The 15,375-nt window shown below is 39.9% G+C and overlaps 1 protein-coding gene across 9 annotated transcripts in view; it reads left to right on the top strand.

Moving 5' to 3' along the window:
* The window catches only part of ECHDC1 (ethylmalonyl-CoA decarboxylase 1), a 44,715-nt gene that overhangs the window by 20,158 nt on the left and 9,182 nt on the right, over nucleotides 1-15,375 (top strand). The window lies entirely within an intron of this gene.

The following is a 15,375-nucleotide window of genomic DNA, read 5'->3' as shown; positions in this document are numbered from 1 at the left end:
TTGCTAATGTGTAAACAGCCTACAGATGTAGCAGGATAAGCACAGTGGGCAGCATCTCTGAAAATAAGGAGCCTTTAGTAAGTCTTTCATCTAAGAAAAGGAAATGTGCTCTTGAAGAGGGCCTTAGTGCATGAGGTCGGAAAGGAATTGCCTTGAACAAGCTGAAAGAAGATACACTCAAAAGTAAAGTAAGCTAGACTATTACAGTGCTGTTCCAGGTGTCAGGACCAGGCTTTGGATAGAGGAGATGATATCTGCATTGTCTGAGCCACTTGGAAGTAATCTTCCTTTGCTTTGAAAGTAGATGTGGCTGGATCTTTCTTCATATCTGCTCAGCACACAGTGCGCTGAAGCCCCAGCTGTGATGTGAGTCCAGGCTGTGTTACAAATAGCAGAGAGGCTCTGTGTTTGACAGCTGCAGTGCTGGCAGGGGAATGCACCTGGGAGACTCAGCAGACCTTTCTGTATCTGTGAGCCTGTCGACAGAAAGTGTTTCTTGTTATCGCTAAATAGGCGTTTAGGGAATGGGAATATAATGAAATGGAAATCTTTTGGCTTTCTAAAATATGTAGTCTCTACTTACGCTCCAGCTATGCTGTTTTGACATGCTGTGTAATTATAGGCATTATCAAGTAGCTCTTATTTGCATGAATTGAGCAGCTGCAATTCCTCTCATGCAGTGCCATAATTTTCATAATAACTACAGCTGTTGATCCATCTTCTATTACTTTCTACACACCCATCCAGTGCAACTAAATAACAGCCATTCAGGAGCAGCAAATGGGACTTAATTAATAACAGCAACAAGACAGAGAAACATACTCTGTGCTGTTATTGCTCTTGAATTTGAGCATTTTTATACTGGTGGACAAAATTCCAGGGGTTTTTTGAGGACTGTAAGTAGATACTAGTGGAATAGATATTCTGTCCTCAGTCACTAGATGACAAAAGATGAACATGAGACAGAAATCAGAGATTTGTTTTCTTCTTTGAATAATCTGTTTGACCATTTTATTTTTTAAAAACAAAATGAGTTTGTTGTGGTTGCTTTTAATTCTAGATTTTCAAACACAGTTCTGTTTTTCACAGTCTGTTTAAACTACCAAACTGCTTGGTTTTTGCCTGAAATGTTTTCTTATCTCTGCCACTTTGTACCATATTAACTATAGTGATATAGTTTGAGCAACTCAGTTGAAACAAAATGCACTGAAATGTGGTCTGGCAGCATGATGCACATCTCTACTAAAGTAGAGGTGTGGACAAGTCCAATTTTAAAATAGCTGAGGTGGTTTAAGATATTACTGATACATTGTTCCTGTAGCGGTTCTTGTGGCTAATTGTCCCACTGTGTTTTAAGCTGGCTCATTTGTAATTGGATTGAGGGAGATTGTATGAACTTCGGCACGTTTATTGCTGGAATAAGGACAATGATAAAAAGTGAAAGCATCTTAGCTTAGTCCACATTTAATCTGGAGGATGAGATCTTCTCAAAACATCTTCTTCAGTCTTAGCTGTTTTATGTGTTGTTGCAGTATGGCTTCTCCAGAAAAGCAGTATCCTTATAAAGATCATAAAATGTTACTGGGAAAAAAAAAATCAGGCCAGTCTAGACAAGGGCAAGGTAATTAATTTCCTTTCAGACTTTCTTCTGATATGAAAATTGGAAAGATAAAGCTTCTGACACTAGAATTATTTGTCTCAATTATTACTGCAAAACTGAGTAATGTAAAAGGATGCAAGTATGAAACTTGCTCAGACAGCTGAGCATTTTAGTAATGTTTTCAAGAAATACTGACTTTTCTCAATGTGCCGCAGTTGAGCACATGAAGGTGGCTCGTGTTTTCTGCTGCCAAATGTTAATGTATTTTACAGCTCTGCATGACACCGCAGCCATTTCAGTGAGGTGCAGAAGTGAATGTGATGTTGGATTTAGTTAGTGATGGAATTTTACAAACAATTGAGGTGCCTGCTTTGGTTTCCTTTATGCAGAAACTTGAAGTGTGTCTTGTCTTTACACAGTATGTGAAGGTAAGGAGAGCAGATCTGGCAGGATTGGTTGAGGACTTCAGACAGGAAAACAGGAATGTAAGCTGACAAATACGGGGAAGAGACAGTTGGTAATGAATCCATTTGTGCAATTAGCACATCACAATAATCTCTGAGTGTGGTTGCTGAAATTTGCTACCAGATAATAGCCAGAATAACTAACTTTAAATTCTGAGCTATCTTGTCTTCTATTTCATGTTAGCGCTTTTGAGAAATTTTGCTGGGGCAATGTCCATGTAGGTATTTTACACACATCTACGTCTTCAAAAATTTGGTCCTAGATTGCCTGGCAAATGGACCTCCGTGGTATCTGAGTGCTTCTGAGATACAGTCGCTTTCCCCCACCTCCTTTTTCCTCTCTAAAGCTGCTGCAGTCCAAGCAGAGGTGTGTCTGTGTCCCTGCCATGTCAATCAAATTTAAAAGTTGGTGTCTTGAGGCAAAGGACAAGAGTGCAGAGATGGAAAACTGCCCATTTCTCATACCATTGATCACAGAATGGGCTCGTAGGTAGAGACAGCAGTAATTTCCTTTTCTTCTTTAGAAAATAAATTAATGAACTATAATTTCTTCAGCTGTAGTTGATGTTGCACAGTTAAATTGCAAAGGGCCAGTTTCATTACTGTTGTAAGTGCTGAGCTAACTAATAGCTTATGCTAATAATACTGCATTTATCAAATTGGCCTTCTTTCATTTTAGTGGTGTGTTTTCTGTATTTCTGTGAAATATGTAGTCATGCTTACAGTATTACATTTTAAGGTGTTAAATGTGTTCCATGAAACACTTAGTAAGAGATACAATGAAATTAAATGTTACGGATAGCTTTTGGTGTGTGTGTTCCTGTGATAATTTATGTTTATTTGATTCTACAAGTTGTGTGTTAAATGCAACATATAGGAGGAAGTCAAAGGAGCAGAAGATAGTCTAGTCTCTGCATAGTTGTAGCTACACTATGACCAGCTTTTCAGTTTTTCACCTTTCAAAAAGGAGAAGTGGAAGAAGCCATAAAGACTTCAGTATTCTGCAGTAAACTTTTTGAAAAATAGGTTTCAGAACATCAGAGCACAGCACATGAGCTTCTTTGGAAATCTTTTACTCTGTACAAGGATTTGGGCTTTTAATTTTATCAGGAGGAACATTTAGATGCACAGGATGCTACTGTTTGAAACAAGGGTGCCTCAGGACATAGTAACATTTTTCATTGGGTAGAGCCTGATATGAATGTAGCAATATGAGGTTCACATATTTATGAGTTCTTGCAGAGTCCAGGCTTACAAAGCACTTTCCATTATGTGACTGTAACATTGCTACACATCATCAGAGAAGAATCAGTAGCCAAATTTGAGAGTGGGTTTTCTGTAGAAACTTAAAAGATAATGGACTAAAATGTGTATGTTTCAAAAACTGATAGCTGGATAGCCATGGAGCCAGCCAGGAGTTGTTGGTAATAACACACTGTGAGAAAGAATAGGGTGGGTGGAGAAGGGGTCCCTATGGAGGTAGAGCAGCACTTTTCTGGGACAGATATCCTTGTTCTGGCGCAACAGAATGAGCACAACACAGTACAGGGCAAGTGCAGCAATGAGGTTGAGAAGCGGACGTGCACTGTAGATTAAGACCATCGAAGACCCTTCAAGCCTCCAACCTATATCCAGAAAGATCTAGAAGAAAGAACTGTGCATGATAACTAATTTGCATAGAAAGTGAGAAGCTTACCTCCAGAACAGGGTAAAGATATCTATAAAAAGGTATCCCCACAAAGCCAAGGCATGTGTGCACCCCTGCACCCTGGATACTCCAGCTGGATCAATGCTGGGGCCAGAACAGGTGATCTGTCTAATTTTCTTTCTTCCTTCCTCTCTCATACACTTTAATTCATATCTCTCTCTCTTCCCTTTCACCCTACCCCTTATCCAAAACCCACTGCTGTATGCTTATGCTGGGAGGTCAGGGACTAGAATAACAATGTCCTTGCCAAGTGAGGAAATTATTAATAAAAGTCTACAAGCTTTTGCAGGTCCTCTGACTTTTGGCATTCCTTTCAATCATGAGCGTCTACAAATCTTGGGTTCTCCCTTCTCCTTAAGGGTGGAACACCACATTCTCACAGCTTCAAGTGCTTGCTGTGTGGCATAGATCACTTTTTAAAACTATGTAGAATTTTGGTCTCATATATATATGTGTGTGTGTGTCTGTGTGTGTGTATTTAATCTCTTGCAAATCAGTTGACAGTTTTAGAATTCCAATGCAGCCCTACATCACTTCACATTTTTAGAGCCCTGGGGGTTTGTTACTACAAGTTTCTGGTTATTATTTTGAAAGTCTCACATTGCCTGTCTTTAAGAAGGCTGTTCTTATTTTTGACATGGTACATTTGACATCTGGTTAAGTAAGCACTGCTAGAAATGGGCTCAAGAGCTTGTGTTATTTGCCTTGTATTTATGGGCTAGTATTGAGCATCTTTTAACAGTTTTCATTTGTGAATGAATTTTGGGTGCTTCCATTCTTTCAGGCAGAGGATTTTTGGATGTAGTCTACAGTTCAAATTTATCACTGTTTGATTTTAGTAAAAATTTAAATAACATCAACAAAGCATGAATTTGCATTGATGCTTTCTTTCTGAAATTGTCTTTTTGCAGGGATTTACTTCATTTTAGGTTTTTTCATTTGTTTTGGGTTTTTTGCCTTTGGGAGGCCAAACCATCTTATCCTGAATAGGTATCAGCATGTGTCATTGTTTTTTACCACTTGAACCATGCAATCTTGCATCCTTTCTGTTGAACAGTCCTGTCTGCAGCTGATAAAATGTGCTGCATGATAATAATAAACAGAGATAGTCCAGATAATGGAAAACTTAGATGAGGCAGATTTTAGAGAATACAGGTCTAGACCCATTTTGATACTTGCTGATACAATGAGCTGTTAATCCACCATAGAGAAGTATTTAAGTTTCAAATAAAATTTGAGGAAAAGAGTACAAATGCACTGGAATTGTCCATTCTGCTTGCATCTGGGAAGTTACTAATTCCCAGTTTAGATAAACTGGCATTGGAGGTGTTTGAGTTTGATGCATCCTTTCTGATCTTCACTACTGTTCTATTTATTTATTTATTTATTTATTATCAGATAGCTCCACAAATTGGATAATACAAAGTGTGAGAAGCATTTATGTATTCTAGTCTTTTGTTTTTGAGGTGAGGTTATACTGAGCTGTGGCTTCATGAGCACAGAGTGCCTGAACAGCTTCCTTGGATATGGAAGGAGGGTGTCCCTGTTGCCTATTCTCAGCTCACTTCTTACCTCTGGTTTGCAGGCATCAGTGAAGATGCCTGTGTGAGTTGATTATCTCATTGAAAAGCAACAGAAAGCCTGGGTTTTTTCCCGTTTTTACAGTTAACTAGAGTGACTTGTAAGGTCATATAGTATTGGCTGGAGCCAGTGTAAAGGAGAAGCTAAGTCTAGGAGATGGCAAGAAGTGTAGGGAGTGAGAATACAATCTACTCCTTTTGGCTCTAGGGAGATGTTAAATACCCTCAGTTTCCCTTGAAGCCACGGCTTTCAACTGCCTAACTTTGCACGGGATCAGCTTCCAGAGAATGTCTTCCTGAGTCCCTGTTAGCTCTTTTATATTTCAGCCCTATCATGTGCTATTGAAGGACTACAGAAAGAACTCTTCCTCTCTGTATCACTCCAAGTGGCAGTATAGTTAACATTGTAGACCTCTGAAGGATAATCACCCACATCAGGGTTACTGTTCATTAAAATGACCAATGTTCCCAAAATAACTCGGTTTCCCTGGGTGTAAGTAGGCGTTGTGTGGATCTCAACCTACTTTCACCGTAAACATTGCCTTCAAAATTGCAATTTCCAATCTTCCTCTTTAGCCTCTGGTTTTATTTTTTTTCTCTGATCCAAAGCAGGCCAAGGTCTTAGTGAAGATTTGGAGCCCTGCAGGCTGGACCTCTGTATTCCTCTTCCTTCCAGATCTATGCAAAATTGTGTGAAACAATCTGTTTGAACTTGTTGACTTGGTGGCTTCAGCTCCCTACGTTTGGGATTCTGTAGTCAGTAAGAAATTAATAACTAGGCTGTGACTCGGCAGTCTCAGTAAGAATAAATCAAATAGTAAATTCTTATGTTAAATAGATTCTTATTGTGCTGAAAGTTGTGTGTATAAGAACTTCTGCTGTATCCATGGTCTGTTACTAGGTCTTATATTCCAGTCCTGTTTTGTGTGCTGATGACTCATATTCATAAACAAAAAGCAAATATATAGACTGAGGAAACCCCAATAATTTAAGTTGGCATGGATTTGTATATGTGTGAAAAAGACAATGATTGTAAATAAAAAGATAGCAGCAGAAATTATACTTTTGGCGATAATTGGTCACACTCTTAAGCATATTTATGGGATCTGTTACAGTTTGCTGAAAATGTGCCTGCTTCTAGTCCAGGTAGTCTGAACATGACATCAGTGATCTGAAGTTGGTTTGAGATCCCCATCAGTATAATTAATACTTTATATTGTAAAGAAGAGAAGCAGCAAGTCACTGCTTCAATGTAGAATTTTAATGTTAAATTATCTATCTCATTTATGCCTTTTTGAGTTATATCGTTGTGCTTTTCCCCTCCCAAAATAATCTCAGAAGACATGTATCATATCTGGAAAACTTAGGTCGCAGTCACTGTGATAATTTAAAAAAACCCAAACCACTACTGTCGGTATTTTTTTGTTTGAAATTAACATGGTATCCTGACAAAGTGGCAACATTCCATTGTAATTGAATCACCAGTGATTTCAACTAAGTATGTGATCTCTCTTTGCTTTAGTCAGAAATTGTGTAGGAAGTGCAAATGCAGCATTGGTAGCACTGCGTGCAGAGATAGCTGAATTTCAAAGCCTGTCTTGTTACCCTGTGTCTTGTGAAGGGTTGCTAGTGTGATGTTACGTTGTATTTTAAATTCTTTAGTGCTGTGAGTTGCAGAAACCTGATACATCAAATCCATCATAAAGTATTAGAACAGCTTGAATATTGCATCTCTCATGACTGATGTGAAGAAATGCTGTTCCTTTCCAGTCAGCTGAATTCAGGCAACTGAGGTTTTTGACATTTTAGATGCCAAGCTCAGCCACTGTTGGGAAGCCCCTCCTCCCCTTTGTGTATCAGCAGTAGAGATGAGCAGAAAATATGATTTAAATGTTCCTGCCTTGAGAGACTCTTGAATTTGGTCTGGGAGAATTTTGTTCTGCGTTCCATGGTTTTGTTAAACATACACGATGAAAATAAAGATGTGGGAAGCCAAAGTTAACCTGGTTTGCATATGCTGCATGAAAGTGTGCACATAATTTAAAAAAGCAATATTTCCTCTTTGAGAACAAGCCTCACTGCACTTTTAAAAAAAAATTATTTCTAGAGGAATACTGTCATTTAAATTTGACTAAAATTTATAATCAAACACCTCTGCCTCCAGGTGGTCTTTTTCATTGGAGAATCTGTAAAATATCACTGGAGCTTTCCTGACAGAAATTTTTGCTTTAGTCTAAAAGGCATATCTGTTGTTGAAAATGTTTGCTTGAACAGAATCCGAATAGCTCTAGTTTCTTTTTTAGGAAGGAAAGACTCATGTAACATTTCAGATTGCTAGCATGAGTAATTTTTCTATGAGCATTATTTTGGCATTCACTCACTTGTGTACAGAGACTTTGGCAGTGTCTAAAGAATAGCTAAAACCTGCTTCATGGGTAAAGCCCAAGTGCTATGACAAGATGAAAACTGCTCTGAAAATAATTGTGTGGTAGCTGAGGTGCCTGGGACCCACTGACACCAGGGTAATTCAAATATAGTCATAACTGGGAATTAGAAGAAGAGAGTGTTAATAATATATTGGTCATTAGCAGGGGAGGAGAAATAGGGCAGTAGCCCATAGATTGCTGTTGTACACCTGCAGGTAGTAAGGAGGATCCAGGCACTGCAACTTGAATGATGGAACATCAGTCCAACTTTATGGCTCTGGGTGATTCATGTAGTTTTTAGAGTTTATACTGCACACTTCAGGGGAATAAAGCTCCCCAGTGTAACTATCTGCTTTATTCTCTTGGTTCTATGTGGTCTTAAATTGTGATCTGAGTCCTGTGTGTGTTCAATAATCCTTTGTAAAACCATGCTACTCCTCACTGGTGTGCCCACAGGGGGTGTTAAACAGGTCCAAGGCAGTACCTGTGGGCAGAGCAGTCTTTATTGCTGTCTGTGTAATGGTAAAAAGTTTGTCTCTCCTGCCTAAGAAATACCTTTTAATTTACTTTTTCTGCTGTTTTCTGAAACTACTCAGCTCATTTGGATGCTTAGGCACAAGATGGAATGAGGGATTGATGTTTGGCTCACACAGCTTTTATGTCACATTGCAGATTGAGAAGGGACCAGCCAATGTGTGTGTGCAGACCCAGGGCCTGGCTGCATGAGCCCTCTGGCCAGCCCTATCTCCACCAAGTCCTCCTGCATGGTGCTGCCCACCCCCAGCACCATGGTGGGGATGAATCTCTGGGCATTTCATGGGAGCCTAAAGAAGTGTCATCCTGGAAAATGGGGCAGATTCACCTTGTGCTTTGGCCAAATAATTTTCTTTCCTGTCAGTTTATTGAAAAATGACTGGGAAGGGGAAAACAAAATAAAAAGGCTCATCTTACTTCTTTTAATACTGCAGCTTGAGTTTAATCAGTCATGCTTTTTTTGGGCCCTTATTTCTTGCCTTGTGATCTGCCATCTAATTCAATTTTTCATTCCTGCTGCAGAAAATGTCTTTCTGCAATTTCCAATACCCAGCTTCATTTATCCCTTTTAGAAAAAATGTAGCTTTTCATAGCATGCTTTTTTCTCTCTGGCTTCTATGAAGCCATGGGTGAGAAAGTGTCAAGCCTGAGGTAATAAATTCGATTTAAACCTCCTAATCAAGGTCTGATGTGTGAGTCTCCATCTGTACCTGACTCCTGGGAGATCTGGTCCAGAATGAGATGGAAAGTCAGTGTGGATGGCAGCTGGTGTGACAGCAGACATCACCTGTGGAAGATTTTGGGGGGGGCCTTACCTGCCTTGTCTTGATTGAGCCTGTGCTACTCACCTTGCAGGGTATTAGCAGCAGTCTATTGTTTTCTTTCTATTTCTTTTTATTATGCCTTGATAAAACTAACAATCTTTCTGTCCCTTTTTTAACCCCCCCTCCTTAGATCAGGGAAGTGTTTAAGAAATAGACCCTATTTTACTTCTCTGGTTGTTCTTACACAATCATGTCTAGACCAGTTTTAATCTGGGTCTTGCCAGGGCACTTTCTTAGAGGGTCTTCTCTGCTGTCTTACTGAGCTCCTTCATGCTGCTGATAGGCCTCTTCTTGATTTTTCTCAGTGCAGACTTTGCTACTGATGAGATGCTCTTTTATGGGGGACATGCAGTTCTCTGTGTCTTCCTATTATAATTTAATTCTGGTTATCCAAGGGATCTTTTTCTAGTAACAGTGTTATTTTTGTGCTTCTTCCCTGGAATGGCTTCCTTTAGAATTGCTAATCTTGCCACCTTTTTGAGTTGACTTTGTTGATCTTGGAGGCTTCTCTTACATTGAATATCCCAATATTTGGGCAATAGGTGGTGATTATCCACACTTTAAGTTCCTGTTTATTCCTAGAGACGACATTCCTGCTAAAATGGCTCATGTCCATTTAGCAACTTCTGCACTGATGTCCCAGTGTTCCAACTCTTCCTATAACCCTTGTTGTTGCTACATACTCCATTTTTTAGATTCAGGACGCCACTTTTCAGAATTTTAGCATCAACCAAATGTTCTGGGCTCGTAGATAAAAGTGTGACTTTGTCATTCGTTCTTCTGCATTTCATTTGACTCTGGGTGATGTGAGAAAGCATGATAGAGTCACATTAAAAATTGCTATTTTAAGGCCTCCTTTGAAGAATGCAATTCTCATTGTTTAGGTCCCCTTACTCCCCTCTGGGAAGTGCCCTCAGGTTTCCCAGACAACTCAGAAGAATGTTAACTCTTATTTAAAAAAATACTTCTGTAATTAGGAGTGTATTTACTTGATCTCATTTTTACCCTGATCCTTAGAGTTCCATAAAAGGCATTGGAAAATCTGACTGGAGGATGACAAAAGTAGGGGGTAAAGGCAATATGTGCTAGGGAGACGTGAGATTTTCTGGGCTACTTTATGTAAAGTTTGATTCTTAGCTTTTGTGGTGAGTGGGGGGAAATGGATGCACTGAGTGTTACAAAATAATTCAGTAACTATAAATAAAAGTCCATATAGTCTCTGTAAAGCAATGTGAGAAAAGGAAGCTTTTGTGTTAGTGAAATTTCTTAGGATGGCATCAAGCCTACTCCTTTGACACTGCGATTTAGAGTGTGCCTAGAACACTCTGTGCTTGGGAGGCTTGATAGGATTTTGTTTTTTTGTTTTGCTTCTTGGGGATCATTTTAATTTATTTAAACCTCATATACAGAAAGTATACTCTTTGTGATTTTAATTGGTGGAGTGTTTTTAAATCACCAAAAGGATTTGAGAGGGGTGGCTTTCTGATGGCTTGTTAATATAGTAGCTGGACCTACTTCTTTCCATTGCTTTCTTGTAGAAAAGGTTATGGATTAAAGCTGATAAACAGGAAAGATTATTAGTGTGCACAGTCTTTTATCCTATTGAAACTTGGAATTACAGAGCATCTTTTAGCAACTGTATCTAAGATAAGCACAAGGCATGCAGTTCTCCCACACTATCTTTAAGCTATTTTGTCTTCATTTTTGTGTTCTTTAGTAGTTACCATTTAGTCATCTGTAAGTGAACATCTGTGACTAAAGGATTTTCAGCAAGAGCAAATATTTGGGGGGGTTTGCTTTTATGATGCCATAGTGGTCTGCAGAGACCATCACCACAAGCATGTAGCACAAATCCTTACTTTCATTGGTTTTACAGTATTTTCACTTTGGAAGTCTCACTTTGTGCTGTTGTGGATCTGGAGTAGCAACTGCTGCAATATCTAATTGCCTTATTATTTCTCTGCATAGGGCAGGAACATGAGAAGCCCTCAGTGAGAAAGAAGATATGGGAGAGACAGAGGGAATTAATACTAGCAAGCTGTGTTGGGAAAGCATGTAACTGTTATGGCTTGCCAATATTCACTGCATTGCTCCAGTTCAAAAATCCGCTAAATAGAATTAGCAAGGAGTTATTGATTAAATGTTTAATCTGTGTCTTTATGGTTCTTTAAAGCCTATCTAATTAATCAAGTGAGATTGAAAGATAAGTGAAATTATTACTAACTCTTCTCAGGATTAATCCACTTGTTAGCATTTTCAAAGAACTAGGGTGGGGTTATTTGTTTATAGTGGGTGTAGAAAGATGACTTTCAGAAAAATCTGTAGCCATTTTGTGTAGATAATCCCCTTACAGAGTAGATAGGTAATTATTTGATGGTGTAGTGATAAAGAGGCTGCTGAGATATTCCATTGGATAGGCAGAGAGGGATCATTTAGTCCCAGCTTGCTTTTTGGAGGAGGCTGTCTTATTCTTAAGGGTCCAATTCTAAAAACATCTGTCATGAAAATTGAAGTAAGGACTGGAAGCTGCTAATCAGCAAGTTTGCTGACTGGCTAAATTATTTTAGTGTCATACTGCATATTTCTTCTGCAGAATATTCTTCCCACAGTACCTTGCTGCGTCAGAATTTATTTTTACTGCAAAAATGACTGGTTCATACATTTGTTGTTTTAAGATGAGTTTCTGTAATAACTATGGAAGGCTTGTGTATTGGAATATTGAACGAGGCTTACAGAAGACAAGATGTCACTACCAAAACACAATGTTGTCATGTAATTAACTTTTTGGTGTTTAGGTTTCCAGGTCAGGTCTCTGCAGGCACAGACTGCAGCCTTACCTTTAGTCATTTCAGGCTTTCTGTGGTTTTGTGAAAATATCAAGGCAGTAGTTCATATTCAGATTGTGTTTTCAAGGCTGTACTCAGGAATTACTTTGGTTGTTAAACATTCTGGAGAAGGTAGGGATTAGTTTTGCAGCAATTGCCAAGGATCATTCATATACAATGCCTGAAGAATTTGTATCTTATTGCTAAGCAAGTTCTGTAGTTTCTTACACTTGCTGTAATATCTGTCTTTCTGTGGTGGGGAGAACAGGTAGAAGACATATTAAGTGGGAACGTGCATGATATCTGGTATATCTTTCTGACTCTGAGATTTGGAATACAAATACCAGAGATGGATTGAGGTACAAGTTAAACCTTGCAAATCCAAATGCCATGCTAAAGAAAACTGGGAGAAGGCAGTGAGCTTGGAGGATTCCAGACCCCTTGGTATGGGCTATGGGCTACATGAACTATTTAAAGTAATGTGAAATTCTACAGTGCTTGACTGGTTATCTTTGTGATTATCTTTGCCCAAACCTCAGGCTGACAGCATTTGCAGTCCCAATTAATTGCTCCTTATGGTCCAGCTTTCAGAGCTGCCACTTGCCTGTGGCATGATCCCTTAGTATCCCTGCCTAAGCCAAGGAACTGAAGCTACAGAATTATCTAGGTGCATTTGCAGCAAAGGTGGTGCTTATGTCTTACAGAATTGCTTTCACATCCAACTACCCACTTCTGCTTTATCCAAATGTTTATTGCATTTCAGCCATTCACTTTAAAGCTGCTTTTTTTTTCCTATTTAAGAAGCTTAAAATGCAGCCTAGAGAAGATTACTTGATTTATGTGGTGCACTGAACCAACCTGAAACAAAGGACTTCTGTTTAATCCAAAATCAAGGCTTTTGCTGTACAGATAAAAGAACAGGTAGTTTATTTCTTTCTCTGATGCTACAAATTCAACAATCACAACTCTCTCTTGCTTTGTTTTAATATATTGTAGCAGTTTAATTGAATAAAAACATACCATCACTGCCTATGTTCAGCAGCACTTTGTATGTAAGAGCAGCACTTTATTTTTGCTGGATTTTGTATGCCTCAGCAAGAGAAGTGAGATCAGATTCCCGATAGTACCTGTGTAACTGCTGCCTGAGTCCCATTCAATTGCTTCAGGAACCCACCATCAATACTGGGATCTGCTGTGTCTGTGGCCTGGTATACTGAGGACAATGGAGTGAGATTATGAGGTGCAGTTTGCTTGTGGAGTGGTGGGACAGGGATTGTATTTTTAGTGTTGAGAAGGTGCAACTGGAAAATAGGGAAGAAGTGGACAATGGACTGGCTTTCTTGCTCACTTAAGGTCGAGCATGCATGTGAGAATTTCTGCTGTTGTGAATTGTCCTGGTAGCACCCACCAAGAAGAGTTACAAAAACCTAAACCAGTTACACATGAGATTTTGTCCACTTGCCAGCAAGATCATTAAATTTTCATGTCCGCATGGCAAAGGAAGTTCAATTTGCATGATAAACACCATCTGCAGATAATGTCATAACTGACCTCTCAACAAACTCTTGAACTTGCACTCCCCAGCAGTGTGTATTTTAAAAAGCTCCTTTGGCCATGTGTCAGCATAACACTGCTGCTATTTAATTTAAAAAGAGTTAATTAAGTTGATGCCATATTGATGAGTGTATTAGAAAGAGATAAATGTTGGGCAGAGAGTATGGCAGCATTGTACATCAACTTTGTTCTTCTCTGGTTAAAACAAGTGTTTGACTCTTGATAACCTTCCTTTTGTTTTTCCCGCTAGTTTCCTTTTTTTTTTTTCTTTAATAGTTCTCTTTTCCTGTCCCTGCAATAGTTGCATGTGTGTTTTGGGTGGTATTTCAGGTCTGTATGGCCAGGTTTTAGTAGCAGGGGGGCTACAGGGGAAGCTGTAGGTAATAACTTCTGTGAGAAGCTGCCAGAAGCTTCCTCCGTTTTGGGTAGAGCTAATGCCAGCTGGCTCCAAGATGGACATGCTCCTGGCCAAGGCTGAGCCAATCAGGAATGATAGTAATGATAGAATTATAGGAATGATAGCATGTTTGAAAAGGAGAGAAATGTTACTGTGCAGCTGTAATGGTGGCCAGAGAGGAGCAGGGTGAGAACATGTCAGAGGAACTGCCCTGCAGACACTAAGGTCAGTGGAGAAGGAGGAGGAGGAGTGAAGGAGGTGCTTCAGGTGCCAGAGCTGAGATTCCCTGCAGACCATGGTGGGGCAGCTGTGCCCCTGTGGCCCATGGAGGACCATGGGGTTGTGAAGCTCTACCTGCAGCCCCTGGAGAAGACCCACACCAGAGAAGGTGGGTCCCTAAGAGAGGGCTGTGAACCTGTGGGAGGCCCGTGCTGGAGCAGGGATCTGCAGGGACCTGTGGAGAGAGGAGCCCATGCTGGAGCAGGCTTTCTGGTAGGACTTATGGACCAACACTGGAACAGGCTGCCCTTGAAGAACTGCACTCTGTGGAAGAGTGAATCACACTGGAGAAGTTTGCAGAGAACTGTGTGTGAGGGGCCCCACCCTGAAGCAGAGGAAGGACTCTTCTCCCTGAGCAGTGGCAGAAACAACACGTAATGAACTGACCATAACCCCCACGTCCCACCTCCTTGTGCCAAAGTGGGTGTGTGGCTGACTGTAGATACTGCTTTTTATCTGCCTGAGTGTCCTGCATCTATATTTTGCAAAATATGTAGTTCGAGTTGAAGATTTATTATTATTTCTGTAACTTTTGCTCTACAGCATGCTAAAATCATGGATGTCTTTTAGTTGTAGGCCTTTGACTCCTGTTTTTGGAGAAGTTTCGACTTTGTGTTGGTTCAATCACCTTGCAGATAGGCATTACTGAAATTTATGGAAGAATGTAGCAGATTTGGTGAGGGAACTTACTGTGACCCAAAGACCTAAGCTCTGTTTATTATTTATATTAATATTGGTGGTTTGAGAACAGGATGCCAAAGTATTTGTGGGGAGATAAAAGTCATCTCCTGCGCAGCCATAGCTGGGGACCAGGTGCTGCAGCACTGCGTGATGCTGGCTGCCTCCCTCCATGGAGTGCCAGTCCATGCCAGCTAAAAGGGGAGGATCGGAAGTCAGGAGCTGTGTCCTTGTGTGACACTGGGAGTCAAGCAGGGAACAGGAGCAAAATTCAGGTTGCTGACAACACATAATGTTTTAGGTGTCTTTTTTCCCGATAGTGGCTTTCAAGAGTATAGTTGTAGGAGCTTTTAAAAAGCATAAAATAGAGGGTGGTATCTGTCCCTCCCTAGTAAACTTGGTTAGTACCTTTGCCTTGTCAAAATGGTGAATATAGCTCAAACCTTGAAGTCCAGGAAATTATGACCAGCACAGATTTTAATATAGTCTTAGTTATGCCAAAGAAC

The sequence above is a fragment of the Passer domesticus genome, chromosome 3 (assembly GCF_036417665.1).
Source record: "Passer domesticus isolate bPasDom1 chromosome 3, bPasDom1.hap1, whole genome shotgun sequence".
NCBI lineage: Eukaryota > Metazoa > Chordata > Aves > Passeriformes > Passeridae > Passer > Passer domesticus.
The sequence above is the reverse complement of the archived record's forward strand: the minus strand, read 5'-3'. Positions and strand labels throughout refer to the sequence as shown.